This window comes from Ictidomys tridecemlineatus, chromosome 3 (genome assembly GCF_052094955.1).
Source record: "Ictidomys tridecemlineatus isolate mIctTri1 chromosome 3, mIctTri1.hap1, whole genome shotgun sequence".
Lineage (NCBI taxonomy): Eukaryota > Metazoa > Chordata > Mammalia > Rodentia > Sciuridae > Ictidomys > Ictidomys tridecemlineatus.
In genome coordinates this window covers 59,578,728-59,597,210 of record NC_135479.1, presented here as the reverse complement: position 1 = coordinate 59,597,210, position 18,483 = coordinate 59,578,728, and the positions used below count along the sequence as shown (strand labels likewise).

Here is an 18,483-nt window from a genome sequence, read left to right as displayed (position 1 = left end):
CAACAGGCAAGTTATGGAACCAGCCTAGGTGCCTTCCAATAGATGAAAGGATAAAGAAAATGTGGTGGATAAACACAATAGAGTTCTACTCAGCCATGAGGACAAATAAAATTTTGTCATTCGCTGGTAAAGGGATAGAACTGGAGAACATCATGTCAAGTGAAATAAGCCATTCTCAGAAATTCAAGGATCAAATGGTTTCTCTCATAAGTGGAATATAGAGAGAAAAAAGGAAAACGGGGAAATCTCACAAAAATAGACTAGACTGTGATAGAGTAGAATCAGAAAATCGAGGGTGAGGGAGGACAGGAGGCAAAGGGAAAGAACTAGGGAAGAAAGCTGACGTAAATTTATGAATATGTCACAATCCATTCCAACTTTATATAAATTATAAAGCATCAATTCAAAAATAAATGAATAAATAAATAAATGCATAAGATATATAAGCCTATAAGCTATAATTATAAAACCTCTAAGAAGGCAGGGGTGTAGCTTGCCTAGCATGTCTGAGGCGCAGGGCTCGATCCTCAGCACCACATAAAATAAAGGCATTCTGTCCATACACAACTGCAAAAAATTCTTTTCTTAAATTCTAAGAGAAAAACTAGGAGAAAGCTCTGAGCAATGACTTTATAAATATGACTCTGAAGGCACATTCAGGAGAGCAAGAATAACCAAATGATAGGACATCACACTGACAAGCTTCTGCACAGCAAGGAAAACCAACAAGCACCAAGATAAAAGGCCACAGATACAGTGGGAGTCACATCTGCAAAGCATGTATCTGACAGGGGCTAACACCAAAACTATATAAGGAGCTCATACAATTCAATAACAGATCAAACATACATAAGTAAATATACTTAAGAATGGTGTATGGTGCCACTGCTGGTGGGACTGCAAATTGGTGCAGCCGATATGGAAAGCAGCATGGAGATTCCGTGGAAATCTGGAAATGGAACCTCCATTTGACCCAGCTATTCCTCTCCTCAGACTATACCCAAAGGACTTAAAAACAGCATACTACAGGGACACAGCCACATCAATGTTTTTAGCAGCACAATTCACAATAACTACACTGTGAAACCAACCTAGACGCCCTTCAGTAGATGAATGGATGAAAAATATGTAGCATATATACACAATCGAATATTACTCATCAACAATTGAGAATAATATCATGGCATTTTCAGGTAAATGGTCGGAGTTAGAGAAGATAATGCTAAGTGAAGTTATCCAATCCCAAAAAACCAAATGCCAAATGTTTTCTCTGATATAAGGAGGCTGATTCATAGTGGGATAGGGAGAGGGAGCATGGGAGGAATAGAGGAACTCTAGATAGAGTAAGAAGGGTGGGAGGGGAAGAAAGGGGGCATGGGGTAATTAATGATGGTGGAATGTGATGATCATTATTATCCAAAGTACATGTATGAAGACACAAATTGGTGTAAATATACTATGTATACAACCAGAGATATGAAAAGTTGTGTTCCATATATATAATAAGAATTGTAATGCAGTCTGCTGTTATATACAAATAAATAAAAGAATAATGTATGGTGCAGCTAACATTGTTAAAGTGTCCATTTGTAATTTTTATAACACAAAAAGTGTTTGGTAATGGAGGTGATATGTATGTAAAATAGATTGATGGTGTAATCTTTTCACAATGTACATGGATAACAGAACATTCAGTTGTACATTTTAAACATATACCATCTTTTCCAAAGTAAAAGAAATTATAAAGACAAATAGATTTACCTTCTTGTTTCAGTATAGCAAAATGAGATAATCACAGTTTTCAGAATGATCGGGTAATCTATGTTCATTTCTATTATTTAATATATAACTATATAACTTATTTCTCTTCTTATACAAGATCAGGATTTTGACGACACCTCAGAAAAAGGAAAACATTCACCAGGCATGCTCAATTTTCTGAAAAAAATATAATTATTTCAGGATATTTTACTTTAAAACAAATTGTTCAATGAAAATAGTACCACTCATTATTATTGCTGTATGTATATACATGACTGCATGACCAATGTGATTCTGCAACCTGTACATTCAGAAAAATGAGAAATTATACCCCACCTGATTCAAATGTATGATATGTCTAGATCATTGTACTGTCATGTGTAACTAATTAAAACAAATAAAAAATTAAAATTAAAAAAGAAAATAGTACCACTGAGACATAGCTATGTATTTAGGTATGCTGGTACACACCTGTAAGACCAGGACTCAGGAGGCTGAGACATAAGGATCACAAGTTCAAAGTCAACCTGGACAATTTAGCAAGACCTGGGGAACTCACTGATACTTTGTCTCAAAAAGAACACAGAAAAGGAGAGAGACAGGAAGGCATTTGTTATTGTACTTGACAATGTAAGTGTTTTGCAAATTATTTCTTGTCATTAAACTTTACTTCCATAAATTCTAATATTTTTAAAGTCCTACCTCCTAAAATGCATGTTAGGATCTTTATGTTAATACCTCTAATACTTAGAATTGACCAAGAGGAAACATGAACACCTGAGACCATCTGGGGCCAGCTGCTCTGGTGATGGAGGAGGGCATTCTGGAGTTTCTGCTGGTGCATATGTTAGAAAACATCTAGATTCTACCTTCAATTAATTCAAAATATTAAAGCCTGGGCTGTTCAAAGCACAGCTAAGGTGGGTTTAGAATGCTGTTTCTCAGACAGAAAACAGAAACTTTGTCAGAAAGCTCAGCATAATTCCTTTCTGTGGCCTTGGGCTCACCCAACCTGCTGGTCCCCCCAAAAGCCCCACCAATTGAGAATCCACCAAGGAAGGGCAGGCCCAGCACTTAGCCTCCTACCTAGTGCCCTCACCCTGCATGAAAACCTGTAGTGTGCAGCAAAATAAGGTCAATGAGAGACGTTTATAGCAGTGAACACCCACATCAGAACAGATCAAAGATGACAACAAGCTAAAGCAACACCTCTAGGAACTAAAGAAAGAAGAACAAACTAAACCAAGAGTTGATTTTAAACAATAATAATAAATATCAGAGCAGAAATAAGTAAAATTAAAACTACAGAAACAATAAAAAAAAACAATGAAACTCAGACCAGGTGTTTAGAAATAAAATCAGCAAACACTTAGCTAGATGAAGGGGGAAAACAAAGAAAGAAGATTCAAGTGAAATAGGAGACACTGCAACTGACACAAAATAAATAGAATCATAAGAAACTCCTATGAAGAGACCACGAACATATGCCAGTAAATTCGATAATCTAGCAGGATACATACCTCAACATATCCAATCTACCATGAGGAAATTATGAAGAAATGGAAAATCTTAATGCAGTGGTGAGTAAAGATGCTGAATAAATAATGAAGAGTCTCCTAGTAAAGAGGAAGTCAAGACTTGGTGGTTTCTGTGCTGAATTCTAACAACCCTTTAAAGAAGTATTCAGGGCAGAGGCAGTAGCTCAGTGGTAATGTGCTGGCCTTGCATGGCTAAGGCCAAGGTTTAATCCTTATGTGTGAAAAAAACTAAAAAGGAAACAAAGAGCACAAAGCCTTTTCAAATTCTTCTAAAATACTAAAGAAGAGGAAATCTTTCCAAATTCATCTTCTGAACACAGAACTATTCTGATGCCACAGCCAAAAACTACAACTCACCTAATATACCTAATGAACACAGCTGCATAAATATTCAACAGAATGCTCCCAAACCTAATCCAATAGCACACCAAAAGGATCATTCACCACCATCAAAGGAGATTCATCCCAGGGAGGCAACGATGTTTCAACCCCTGTAAATACAAATAGGTGATTTGCTGCAGTAAAGGAATCCAAACTAAAAATCACAACTCCATTGAAATCATTAGAGAATAACCATTCTGTAAAATTCTACTTCCCTTTATAATGAAAACCCTCAAAAATTAGAAACAAGAGAAATGTGCCTCAACCAAATAAAGGCAAAGGATTACAAACCCCAAACAACATCACACTGAAAGGTGAAGAGGTGAAACCATTTTCTGTAGGATCAGGAACAAGAAAAAACCTCTTGCTCAATATACTATTAGAAGTACTGGCCATACATCTACAGTTAATGGATGAAGCTGGAGAATTTCATGTTAAGCAAAATAATCCAACCCCCCAAAACCAAAGGGTAAATGTTTTCTCTGATATGTGGATGCTGATCCATAATGATGGGGGGTGGGTATGGGAAGAACTGAGGAACTTTGGATTGGGCAGAGGACAGTGAGGGGACAGGAGTGGACAAGGGGTAGGAAAAATAGTGGAATGAGATGGATATCACTATCCTAGGTACATGTACAAGTTCAGGAATGGTGTACTGCACAAATGGTGTGATTCTACTTCATGGACAACCAGAGGAATGCACTGCTGTGCTTCATTTGTGTACAATGAATCAAAATGCATTCTCTTGTCATGTATAACTAGTTAGAACTAGGTCTACTTAACCGTGTCTGCAGATGACATGATTTCATATACATAAGCCTCTCTCATTACAACATTTCCATGTCCCCTGGCTTCTCCAAGCTCCCATCAAGCTGACTGTACATGAACATATAGGGAACAGGCTCTCAAAAGGAGGAAAGTGATGACACCTGTGTTTCTAAAACCTCACAATTCAACCACAAAATACAGAGCTCAGAAGATGTGTGGCTCTTTGAACATGATGACAAGGGGCTACTATTGCAAGGTGCAAAGTTTTTAAGAATATGGAGAATGGACTTATGCTAAAACCAAACACTTGGGGTCAACTCTAAAACTGCAGAGCTTTCAGGATCAAGTCTATGTTCCAAGACTTTTACTTACCAAAATTTTCTTATTTTAAAATTTACCCATCATTACCATTTCTAAGGGTGCAGTTCAGTGATATTAAATAACAAGTTCAGTGTATATTTCACCTTGAATTCCTGGCTCAACTGATCTTCCTGCCTTTGATTCTGGAGTAAGCATGACTATAGGTGTGCACCATTGAGCCTGATTACATTTTATAACTGATGTAAAACTAACACTTTTACATTAATAATTACATTAAAATTAATATTTTAATATCTGATTTTAGTAATCTGAGTCTTTTTTATTATTCACCCAGATAACATGTTATTCCATTACAAAAAAAAAACCACCACCCTCTCACTCTCCGATATGTGAAACAAATTTCCTCTAATAACTTCAATAATTCTTATTTACTTATATCCCTAGGTGAACTTCATCCATTAGCTGGGTTCACTCCAAAATGAGTTATTATTAAGGAACTTGTATCAAAAAATAACTTTATTATACACATTTTCAGAGGGCTTGGTTCACATTTGGAATTTCTATGCTAGTATATACTATACCTGTATTTTATGGTGACATAAGGGACAAATTAATGTATTTATATTCTGCCAGGTTTCCTAGAATTTTATTAGAGCCTAGCACTTTTAAGATCCCATGTCTCTTTGAGTGCATAATAATATGTGTAAATAAAGCTACTTCAAAAAGATAAACAAAATTGAAATTTTGTTATCTATGTTCCAAGACATTTACTTACTAAAATTTTCTTATTTTAAAATTTAACCATCATTACCATTTCTAAGGGGGCAGTTCAGAGATATTAAATACAGTGACCTTGAACTTCTGGGCTCAACTGATCTTCCTGCCTTTGATTCTGGAGTAACCATGACTACAGGTGTGCACCATTGAGCCTGATTACATTTTATAATTGATGTAAAACATTTATAGGCATTAAGTACATTCTCAAAACTCTGCACTTATGTTTTATGCATAACTCAGGCATCTGAGAGGCAGCTGAAATGTAAATGTAAAGTTTGTAAGAAAGAAGAAAGTTGACTGGCCTGCTCCCTGCTAACCCCCAATGTCTAGATCAAGGTCTTGTACAGAGCAGGGATTTAATATTCATTTAACAGATATCTAAAATTATACTGAAGTGCAAGCTGTGAACTCTTCTTATTTACTAATATCCTTTAGTTTTTCATCATACTAAAATAATTCTATGAACACAAAGCACCTAACACAATCTCTGGCACTTATGAATGTGTGCTGGATGAATATGTAGGGAGGTAAGACATTTTATCTAAAGGTTAGCCTTTAATTTATGTGAATGATACACAGATGAACTACAACTTAACCGTGTTCAAGCTTGACAATCACTGCATACCTGATTGTCAAATTTATATCACATAATCCATTTGAATTTAATGGTGAAATTACAACTCACTCGGCAATTTTCTTTGAAAGCTCCATACATGATGAATTAGAATTTGCTGAAAATAGCAATAGACCTCCTTCCATTATGTTCATCTTGGTTTCCAATTCAGGTGGCATCACACAAAACTTCAAAGCCTTTTGGTTTTCTAATTCTCAGAGCCTAGAAGGATACAATATACATAAAGAATTGCCATGATATAAAATATACCTCAAAGGATTTTTTTTTGCTTTTTTTTCCAAATGATATTTTATAAATAGCAAATAACTTCAGCTGAAGGAAAACAATTTTCACCATAATGGTGTCTTTTATGTTGGACGGAGATACATACTTACGTGGGTAAACTGAAAGTTCGTTGGGTTTTAGGGTTCCAAACTGATAAAAATAAGTCAAAGGAGATAAACTAATTGTCACAACCACTGGAAATAAATAATGAACTTACAAGAAAGGTAGAGCTCAAGAGCTCAATGCTTTATTGTTTGCTGCTTAAAGTAAATTGTGGAAAAGACTTCCTTTTATTCTCTAACATCAAATTTATCTTGGATTAACACACAGAAAAATAGCCAAGCCATGAGTAAGGATGTGCACTCATCCATCCTTAAACAAAAAATAAATGACGCATCTACACCCAGCTTTTCCTGTGAAAACTGTTTCCCATAAACCTCCCTGTGACCTTTCAGCTGCCTCACAGATGCCTGAGTCAAGCATAAAACTGATCTTGTCATCTTCCTTTTCCTCAACTGGAACATGAGGCTGACAGGAAAATAACCTTAAGGAATGTTAAGTGACCACCCAATTGACAGGCAGCAGGACAAAAGTCTAGAGATCATCAGAGCTGAGGTTCTCATCCCATTTACTCTGGGCTGCGTGTCCCTATTATGTAATGAGGATGCTGTGTTGCATGAAGTATCAACAATCCAGCAGGCCATGAGGACCCCCTCCCAGAAAGCCTATTGCACTTCTTCCATTCAATGTTTGCTTGGGGCCCCTAGTGATTATAAACAGGCTGAAACTCAGCTGATCCTTTTTGTTATTCTTCAATTTTAATTAAGCAAGTAACATGCAAACACATCCTCCTTGTCAAGATCTTCAACACCATAGTTAGGCAAAAATCACCAGCCCCAACACAGGGCTTTTCCCCCAGAAGTGAGGGCTCCTGGATACTTCAGGCCTTTCCATGCACTCACAGTCCTGACCTTTACAAAATATATACACAAAACATACATTCAATGTTTCCAGTACAAAAAGGTATCATTGCACACATCCATACTTTGTTTTCTCACCAAACAATATATTTTGACAAGCAGGGTTAAAAAACACAGCCTTGCTAAGTTACTAGGTTCTTCCCAGCTACTGCCAAGTCTTGCATTCTGTGAACATGCCACTTTTAGACAGGTCACCATCTGCAAGAGTTCTCCAAGTGCACACATGCTATGGAACCATCTGGTCTCAGGGAGCTCAGTGGATAGTCCCACCAGAGGGCTAGGAAGTACACCTCCAGCCAAGTGCCCTCAAGAGGCTTTCCAATTAGGACAGACCAGGATTGTAAACCAGAAAACATGTGGAACTACAATGCAATTAACCTTGAACCTAAACAGAAATGTATATGGGATGATCAAAGCCCTGAAGAGACCAAGGAGGAACACTGTCTATCATGGCTTTGAAGCAGGGATCAGCATATACAACCACGAGCCAAATCAGGTCCCTCCAAAGCCACTTTTTACAAAATCTGAGCCATGCTCCTTCATTCACAAATTGATCCTGGATGCACCTGCACACTGGGCATAACCACAAAGCCAAAAATATTACCTGGCACTTTATATCAAAGGGTGGCTGACTCCTGCTTTACAAGAGAACACAGCATCTGCAAAAAAGGAGAATCTGGCAGACACGTTAATATAAAGGAAAGAAATACTGCATCATCACCAACACTGGGTGGGAAGGGATATAACACCATCTATCAATGTGTTTACAAAAAGGGTAGAGGTTCAGGAAGAAAGAAAACTTTCTTCAAAAGTCACAAATTTAGGTTTCTGAGTCAAAACTCATGTTTGCATTTTCGCTTCTACTTCCCCTTAATTGACAGCAAGGCCTTGCTAAGTTACTTAAGACATCTTAGCTTCAGTTCCCTCATCCATGCAAATAGGAAAACTGGTCCCACAGGGTTACTGTAAAATTTCTGCCAAGCATTTAACACATAGACATTGGACACATGCATATGCAAATCCACTTCCAACACCTTGGATATCTATTAAATACAATAATAGTTATGGGGCAGCCATCTTTCTGTACCCTCTCACCTTCAAATAAGCTCCTAATAGTACAACAGAGTTCTCAAGAGTACTTAAAATAGAATGAAAATATTTTGTATAACAGAAAATACCATAGAAATCATTCAGCCCATCGTTCCTTACTCCTGCCTATCTGCAGGATTCTTGCCAAGGAACTGCTATACCAGGTGCTTGAACAGTCTGAAGCCCACATCAAGGGCTCATCATTTCATATTCTTCCTCAGAACATTCTGAGACTCCTTTCCCTGCACCCTCTATCCATTGCTTCTTGTCCTTTGAAAATTTATAGGAAACATCAGATTCCTTTTTCACAGGACAGCCCCCACCCTATCTCAAGACAGTTCCCTTGATCCTGTGTATTCCCTTCTTTGGGATATTTCCTGAAGCCTTTCCTCAGCTCAATGGCTCAAATGCCCTATATCATCTCAACTATGGTCCCTTAAGTTCCAGTCTTCCAACTTTTAGATTATAATCAAATTCTAACGTAAGGGTTGGGAGAGTTGCTAACTAGTAGAGAGAGTATGTACCACTCTGGGTTGGGGCAGTACTTTAAAAAAAATCCTAATGTCAAACCATTTTCAAAATGGCACAGTGTGGGGGTGAGGCATCCATGTGGAAATGACTATCAATACAGTCACACCCTGTGACTATTCATTGCACAAATGTAAGAGCATCCCTGAACTTGTAAAAGGAGTTGGCTACTAGGTTAGGGGAGGTGAGGAGCCCATAAGGGGTCTCCTTAGCTTCCTGGTATAAGGGCTTGCAAAGGAATGTAAAGTTGGGGGCCCAATGCCTAAAAAAGCCCAGCCAGACCCAGGAAGAAGAGGATGTAGAACACTGTTTCAGGTGGCTGTAGGTCATGGAGAACTTAAATTCTGTCATCAGGCTTTTTGAGGTTGGTGTCTGAAGGGCTAGTAAGCTGGGCTTTGGCTGGAGAGACCTGATAGCCCCAGAACCCCAGGAAATTTAGGAGCTGAACACGTTGAGTTTGGGAAGTCTTGAGCTATGAACTTCACAGGAGAAGGTCATCCACATACTACAAGAAAGGCAATCCCCCAAATCATGAGCAGTTAGAGCCTGTGCCGAGGCTTGCCCAAAGAGGTAGGGACTGTCCCTGAAGCCTTGGGGTAGGACTGTCCATGTCAGCTGTTGAGATCTAAAGGATATAAGGTCTTCCCATATGAAGGTAAAGAGGTAATAAGGGTCAGGATGGATAGACACTATAAAGAAGGCAGCTTTAACATCCAAGACAGTAAAGTGAGTGGTCGAATGGGGAATATGAGAAAGAAGAGTGTAAGGGTTGGGAACCATCCAGTGGATGGGAATAACTGCCTCATTAATTAAGCAGAGGTCCTAGATTAACATATAGGCTCCTGAGGGTTAGCAGACGAGCAATATGGAAATGTTGCAGGGAGAGTCAATAGGGATGAGGAGTCCCTGGGCAAGTAATCAGTCTATGATGGGTTTAAGTCCCTCCCTGTGGGTTTTCAGCATCAGCTGATCAAAAGGAGGCAGATGAAAAGCAGATGAACAAGGCTTTATTGAGATTTGCTCCCAGGCAATACCCTCCAGTCCAACACAGCAGGTCCAGGAGAATTGCACCCAGGCTCAGCCAGATTGGAATCTTACTGGGCTTAGGGCAGGAATGGAACCCTTGGGATGGGAAAGGAAGGGTTTTAGAGTCCCTTGTCCTAATGGGTTTGGTCGGGGGAATCTTGCTGAGATCCAGTGTCTTTCCAGGATTGGTTAGGAGATCCCACTGATTGACAGGTGGTTAGGAGGCACCATCACTGCTTGTCTGTTGGTGCCTAATGAGTTGTTCTTTACTGCGTGCAGGTTGCCTGGTGCTTTCTTCTCTTAGCACCTCAAACTGACCTAACACTTTCCTACCAAAAAAACTCAAAACAGTTTTAAAAGAAATTCTTAAGAGAAAAAAGTTCAGCCAAAAACAATGGCAGCCTCTAAAGGAGAGTTTGGCACCACACAGATTAGCTTCTCCTTCACTTTCAAGACTGGCTCTGCAAACAAAACACCTGTGCAGGACTCCTGGATACCCCAGCTCCCTCCTCTCCACAGCAGACACTAACTTGGCACAGTGCCACATCCTGAGCTGCCCAATATAAAACAGCTCTCCACGACAGGTGCACAGCTCTCAGAGTGCAGCCCACAAGACCACCTGAGTGAAACCTTCCTGATTGGGAAGCAGAAATGGAGGGGGTGAGTGAGACACTGTTTAGAGACTAAATTAGAGACCAGAAATTGCAAGGTCTAAAGGCGATACAAGGAGATAAGACCAGGTGCCCACATCACATGAGCAGGCCCCCAAGGAGAACCTTGGACCAACCCTCCCACCCTATAACCTTCACCATCCTGAGGGTGGAGATACAGAAAACAATAGACAACCCACCTACTGAATGAGAAGTGGAGCTGGAAAGATACTGAACTTATGCATCTTCCTTCAAGATTTTTTTCTCCTCTCTCTCTTTTCTCACCAACATTTGTGAAACCAAGTACTTTTCATGAATTAGGCTTTTGAGGATTGGGATATCTGAATAGTATATTACAGTGGTGTTATATATTCTTTTATCTCCAATTTTTTATGTTTTTACTTAATATGTTTGTTTTCTGTATCTACTGTCTTCCCTCTTGCCTCCTCAATATCACTCTCTCTCTCTTCTGCTACTAACCAACTTCTTTAGATTCCTCTTTCATGCTTTCTTAAATATAATAACTCTATTTCCTCACTTCCTACCCCCTCAATATCTCATCCTACACCTCACCCCAGGTTCTTTGTCCACCATCAGAAACTATAGACCCTTTTGCAAAACTGTTTATATGGTAGATGATAGTTGAACTTACCATTTCTGTATATTGTAACAAAACTGTAAACGTCTTCATAGCAGATATTTGGTTTAAGGTTGTGTATTGTGTGTATTGGGATCTGTTCACATTGTTCCCACCCTTAAAGGAGAGAGGAATTAGAAAACTGCAGGGACACGATAAACTTATAGGATAAAAACTGTAACACCTCAGATCCACAGAGCTATAAGGGAAGACACACAAACAACATGAAAAAAAAAAAAAGGGAAGAAACTGCCCCAAACAAACCAAGATACTACATTATTCGAATGCATGGCCAGCACAACAGAAGAAAGGACAGAGAAGGAGTTCAGGATGTACATAATTAAAATGTTCTGTGAATCAAAGGATGATATAAGAGAGCAAATATAGGCAGCAAAAGATCATTTCAATAAAAAGCTACGTAAGCAAATATAAGAAGCAAAACACTACTTCAATAGGGAGATAGAGGTACTCAAAAAAAAATACAGAAATTCTTGAAATTAAGGAAACAATAAACCAAGTTTAAAGCTCAACAGAAGGGGCTGGGGTTGCGTGAGGTACAGGGTTCAATCCTCAGCACCACATAAATATAAAATAAAGTTATTCTGTCCACCTATAACTAAAAAACAAATGCTTAAAAAAATCTCAATAGAAAGTGTCAAAAACAGATTAGATCACTTGGAAGATAGGACCTCAGACAATGAAGACAAAATATGCAATCTTGAAAAGAATGTTCACAACACAGTAAAGATGGTAAGAAACCATGAGCAGAACATTCAAGAATTGTGGGATAATATCAAAAGACCAAGTTTAAGAATTATTGGGGTAGGGGAAGGCACAGAGTTCCAAACCAAAGGAAAAAATAACCTATTTAATGAAAATAAAAAATTTTCCAAACACAAAGAATTAACTGGAAAATCAAATACAAAAAACTTACAGAACACCCAATGTACAAAGTCACAACAGATCCACACCAACACACACTATAATGAAAATGTCTACTGAGGCCAGAATTAGACAAGCAATCAGTGTAGATAGGTAAATCAAGTCAGGCCCGGATCAAGGAGGCCAATTTGCGTGAGTCTGGAAAGTTGGAGACTGTCCCCTGAGGGATTGAAATGTTAATTCCTTCAGAGCCTTCCCACACCCTCATCAAGAACCTGCCCCTGCTCTAACCTGTTGCCAAGACAACCCATCCCATAAATTGCCCCTCCCTACAGGGAGTTATAAGGTTGTTACTGTTTCCTTGGCTACTGCATCCTGCCCTTCTCCTTTCAGCCCACCTGTTCCCCACTTTTGGGCCCTCCCACTGAACATTCCTGGGCCTAGTCACTTACCAGGAAGGAGAAAAATAAGGGGGGAAAGGCAAGAGAACAAAGGAAGCCTAGGATATATTAAAAAAAAAAAACCTACAACATGCTGCCTTCAAGAGACTCATTTCATAGAAAAAGACATCCATAGACTGAAGGTAAAATATTGGGGAAAATCATATCACTCACATGGACTGCAGAAGCAAGCATCCTCATATCAAATAAAGAAGGCTTTAAGCCAAAGTTAATCAAAAGGGATTTAAAAAAAGGACATTCCATACTGCTTAAGGAACCATACATCAACAAGCCATAACAATTATAAATATATATGCCCCAAACAATGGAGCATCTATGTTCATCAAACAAACTCTTCTCAAATTCAAGAGTCAAAAAGAACACAACACAATAATCCTGAGTGGCTTTTACACACCTCTTTCACAACTGGATAGATCTTCCAAACAAATGCTAAACAAAGAAACTATACAACTCGGAGCTGGGGATGTGGTTCAAGCGGTAGCGTGCTCGCCTGGCATGTGTGCAACCTGGGTTCGATCCTCAGCACCACATACAAACAAAGATGTTGTGTCCACCGAAAACTAAAAAATAAGCATTAAAAAATTTTCTCTCTCTCTCTCTCTTAAAAAAAAAGTGTCAAAGCTTTTTTTTAAAAAAGAAACTATACAACTCAATCATACAATCAATAACTTAGATTTAACAGATACATATAGAGTATCTCATCCATCAATGAGCAAATATACTTTATTCTCAGCAGAACATGGATCCTTCTCTAAAACAGACCATATATTATGCCACAAAGCAAATCTGACTAACACAAACAAACAGATACTTCCCTGCATTCTATCAGATCATAATGGAATGAAATTAAAAATCAATCATAAAGGATAGAAGCTACTCCAACACATGGAGACTAAATAATATACTATTGAATTAACAATGGGTTGTAAAAGACATCAAAGAGGAGATTAAAAGATTCTTAGAGGTAAATGAGAACACTGATACAACATATCAAAATCTCTGGAACACTACAAAGGCAATATTAAGAGGAAAGTTCATTGCAGTGAGTTCATTCCTTAAAAGAAGAAAAAGTCAACAAATAAATGACCTAACAGTACATCTCAAAGTCCTAGAAAGAGAAGAACAAATTAACACACCAAAAGCAGTAGAAAACAGGAAATAATTAAAATCTGAGCTGAGATCAATGAAATTGAAATAAAAGAAACAATTGAAAAAAAATGAACAAAACAAAATTGGTTCCTTGAAAAAATAAATAAAATTGGTAAACCCTTAGCCATGCTAATGAAGAAAAGGAGAGAGAAAACTCAAATTACTAACATCAAAAACTCAAATTACTAACATGAAAAATGAAATATCACATTGGACACTACAGAAATACAGAAGATAATTAGAAATTATTTTGAAAATTTGTACTCCAATAAAATAGAAAATACTGAAGGCATCAACAATTTTCTTGAGTCATATATTTGCCCATATTGAATCAGGATGATCTACACAAGTTAAACAGATCAGTTTCAAGCTTAAAAAAAAATGCCATCAGAAACCTACCAACTAAGAAAAACCAAGGACAAGATGGATACACAGCAGAGTTCTACAAGACTTCAAAGAAGTAGTAATACCAACATTACTCAAAAGAATTCATGAAATAGAAAAAGAGGGAATACTTCCAAACTGATTCTATGAGACCAATATCATCCTGATACAAAAACAAGACAAAGACACATCAAAAAAAGAAAACTTCAGACTAATATCTCTAATGAACACAGACACAAAAATTCTCAATAAAATTCTGGCAAAACAAATACAGAAACATATCAGAAAGATAGTGCACCATGATCAACTGGGATTTATCCCAGGGATGCAAGGTTGTTTCAACAAATGGAAATCAATAAATGCATCACATCAATAGACTTAAAGATAAGAATCATATGATCATCTCAACAGATGCAGAAAAAGCATTCGATAAAATGCAGAACCACTTTATGTTCAAAACACTAGAAAAACTAGGGATAAGAGGAACATATCTCAGCATCATAAAGGCTATCTATGCTAGGCCTAAGGTCAACATCATGATAAATGGAGAAAAATTGGAGGCATTCCCTCTAAAAAATGGAACAAGACAGGGATGCCCTCTTTCACCACTTTTATTTAACATAGTTCCTGAAACTATAACCAGAGCAAATAGACAAATAAAAGAAATTAAAGGGATACAGACAGAAAAAGAAGAACTCGAGTTATCATTATTTGCTGAAAATATGATTCTACACCTAGGAGATCCAAAAAAATTCCACCAAAAAACTTCTAGAACTAATAAATGAATTCAGCAAAGTAACAGGACATAAACTCAACACCTACAAATCAAAGACATTTCTGTACATCACTGACAAATCCTCTGAAAGGGAAACAAGAAAAACTAGCCCATTTACAATACCTCAAAAAATTCAAAGTACTTGGGAATCAACCTAACAAAACAGGCGGAAGACCTAGACAATGAAAATTATAGGACACTAAAAAAAGAAATTAAAGAAGACCTTAGAAGATGAAAAGATCTTCCTTCTTCTTGGATGGGCAGAATTAATATTGTCCAAATGACTATACTACCAAAAGCCCTATGCAGATTTAATGGAATTCCAATCAAAATCCCAATAACATTCCTCATAGAAATAGAAAAAAGCAATCATGAAATTTACCTGGAAAAATAAGAGACCCAGAATAGCCCAAGCAATCTTTAGCAGAAGAGTGAAGCAGGTGGCATCACTATACCAGACCTTAAACTATACCTCAGAGCAACAGTAACAAAAAACAGCAGGGTATTGGCACCAAAATAGACTTGTTGAACAATGGTACAAAATAGAGGACACAGAGACAAATCCACACAAATACAGTTATCTCATGTTAGACAAAGGTGCCAAAAACATATTTTGGGGAAAGGATAGCCTCTTCAACAAATGGTGCTGGGAAAACTGGAAATCCATATGCAACAAAATGAAATTAAGCCTCTATCTCTCACCATACACAAAACTCAACCAAAAGTGAATCAAGAACCTAGGAATTAAACCTGAGATCCTGTATCTAAGAGAAGAAACAATAGGACCTAATCTCCATCATGTCGAATTGGGCCCCAACTTCCTAAATAAGACTCTTAGAGTGTAAGAATTAAAATCAAGAACCAATAAATGGGATGAATTCAAACTAAAAAGTTTCTTCTGGGCAAAAGAAACAATCAGTGAGGTGAATAGAGAGCCTACAGAATGGGAGAAAAATTACACCCTTCACACATCAGGTAGAGCACTAATCTCAAGGGTATATAAAGAACTTAGAAAGCTAAACACAAAAAAACAAATAACCCAATCAATAAATGGGCCAAGGGCATGAACAGACACTTCTCAGAAGAGGATATACAATCAATCAACAAATATATGGAAAAATGTTCATCATCTCTAGCAATTAGAGAAATGCAAATCAAAACTACTCTAAAGATTTCACCTCACTCCAGTCAGAATGGCAATTATCAAGAATACAAGCAACAAGGATGTGGGGGAAAAGGCACACTCATACACTGCTGGTGGGACTGCAAAATGGTGCAGCCAACATGGAAAGTAGTATGGAGATTCCTTGGAAAACTTGGAATGGAACCCCCCTTTGTCCCAGCTATCCCACTCTTTGGTCTTTACCCAAAGAACTTAAAAACATACTACAGGGACACAGCCATATCAATGTTTATACCAGCACAATTCACAATAACTAAATTGTGGAGTCAACTTAGATGCCCTTCAGTAGATGAATGGATAAAAACAAATGTGTATATATACACAATGGAACACTACTCAGCAATAAAGAAGTACAGCCATGACACCTGCAGGTAAATGGATGGAGTTGGAGAAGATAATGCTAAGTGAAGTTAGCCAGTCCCAAAAAACCAAATGCGGAATGTTTTCTCTGTATAAGGAGGCTGATTCATACTTGGGTAGGGAGGGGGAGCATGGGAGGAATAGATGAACTATAGATAAGGCAGAGGGGTAGGAGGGAAGGGAGGGGGTAAGGGGTTAAAAATGAGATGATGTCATTATCCAAAATACATATATGAAGATATGAATAGTGTGAATAAACTTTGTATACAACCAGAGATATAAAAAACTGTGCTCTATATATGTAATATGAATTGTAATGTATTCCACTGTCATATATAATAAATTAAAATTTAAAAATTTTTTAAAAGTGTCAGCATCATATCCCTATTTATAATCTATGGAAATTGGAACTATTATAAAACTCACTAGGCTTTAGAAGCTACACCGGATAATAAACAGAATGCTATTAATTGTACTTTTTATACAGGCTCAGCTACATGAAAGCCTTAAATGGGAATTACCTTTCTGACTTGAAACAAGTAAATCTAGGCTTCTCAGCCTTTACACGTGAGCAGTAAGAGCTGTGCTAGGCTGAGAATATTTTTTTTGTACAGGAAATGACACATTCATTCATTTGATCCTAACAACTCAGAACTCAGGAACAAGATGTTGTACACTGTGACAGCAAAGAGAAATGAGATCTGATATCAAAACATTTGTGATCAGCTGCAAGGGAATAATTGGATAAATCTCTATAAGACAACTTCTTCATCAGACAATGTCACAGGAAGAAATAAAGAAAACATGAGGAGACTATTTTAGATTAGAAGAGACTAAAGATATATAAAACATATCACTTGAACTAAGAGTCCTGGTATGTAGTGGGTATGACAGCTGTTGGGATGGTGGTGTAGATCAGTGGTAGAGAACATGCTGGCAGATATGAGACTCTGAGCTCCATCCCCAGCACCAGGTTCTTTAGGAAAACTGTGGAAATCTGAATATAGAATATTACATGATTAAAGGATTACCGTTAATTCCTTAAATGTGACAATGGTATTATATTTATTCAGAAGAAAGAATTTATTCTCAGAAGATTTGTGGTCACATATCTAGCACCAAGTGTCTCAATGTCTACAATTTACCTTCATATGATTTCACACATAAATATTCAGATGGCAAAATGTTAACTGTTGACTCTATGTTGTAGATATACATATGGGTGGGTGCTTAGGGTACCATTTTTTTTAACTTTCATGTGTGTTTAAAAAATTCTTTAAAAATGTTGAAAAGGGCTGGGGTGTAATTCAGTGGAGTATACTTGCCTGGCGTATGTGAGGTCCTAGGGTTCATCCCCAGCACTGCATCAAATAAATAAATATCAGAATTTAATTTTAGAAATGGGGAAGTTTAGAGATGAAAAACCTTACTCAAGGCTACATGGCTTCTCAGTAGCAGACAGAACTTGGTCTTGGTCTGATTTCTAGGAGTTGGTAGTATACAACACTAGCTGCACAAACTGTCTCAACTTACACAGAAAATGACTTGCCACCCTGCTGGATTCCACATATGGTAAACAGAACTAGACAAATATCCTGATTTGGAAAAACGTCTATTGCAAACATGCCTTGTTTAGAAAACAATTCATACCGAGTGCTAAATAAAGAATCCTTATTTCAACTCTTGAAATTTACCCCAAGGAAAGAAAGACAAAACTTTACACTTAATGATGGAAACCGCAAGATTTTTTTTTTTAAGAGCAGAAATTCCAGAGATATGCAAAAGTTTCAAGTACAACTGAGACTATACTTCGATAAAATAAATGTTCAATACTATATAAGCAAAGTTGCTTAGGAATGAGGCAGAACTGGGTAATAAAGGTACATTCCAGGGCAGAGAATGAATATGGACAAGAAAGGTATTGGGGGGTGGGGA

At 37.5% G+C, this 18,483-nt stretch overlaps 1 long non-coding RNA gene across 3 annotated transcripts in view; it reads right to left on the bottom strand.

Moving 5' to 3' along the window:
* Positions 1-18,483, bottom strand: part of LOC120884221 (uncharacterized) — an 87,582-nt gene that overhangs the window by 67,935 nt on the left and 1,164 nt on the right. For all 3 annotated transcript variants that reach the window (XR_013436370.1, XR_013436371.1, XR_005726533.2), the window contains exon 3: positions 6,232-6,381. This is a non-coding gene — a long non-coding RNA (uncharacterized LOC120884221). The remainder of the gene's footprint in view (positions 1-6,231; positions 6,382-18,483) is intronic.